The sequence below is a fragment of the Diadema antillarum genome, unplaced genomic scaffold (assembly GCF_040938485.1).
Source record: "Diadema antillarum isolate AM-2024a unplaced genomic scaffold, OU_Dant_1.0 seq00000068_RagTag, whole genome shotgun sequence".
NCBI lineage: Eukaryota > Metazoa > Echinodermata > Echinoidea > Diadematoida > Diadematidae > Diadema > Diadema antillarum.
In genome coordinates, this window is record NW_027271167.1 from 527,095 (window position 1) to 527,500 (window position 406).

The window sequence follows — 406 nt, forward strand, 5'->3', positions numbered from 1 at the left end:
TTTTATTTGTATAAATAACTGCGTGTAATAATTTGAACTGAAATTTACTGACTTTTGTTAAGAGCGTTTTTCTTGATTTTCTTTTTTGAGAATGTAAAATCATTGTCACCATCTTTAATTTGTAAAATGTATAGTTATTTTGCTTAAGATTTGGTATAAAATGCTCATACACCTGTCTTGATTGGACGTCTTGAAGCCAAATAATATTTTTTTAAAATGTTCAACGAAATACTGTTTATCTCTCTATCAACCGCATAAAACTCATTATGTATTCCTCATATTATATTTCCCATCATAACTGCATCACGTCTTCGTTATGCATTATGGTTTTCTTATATTCCTATTTTTCGATTTTGTGTTTCTTAATAGCAAGTGGTGCGTGTGTGTATGTAAACATGTGTGTGCG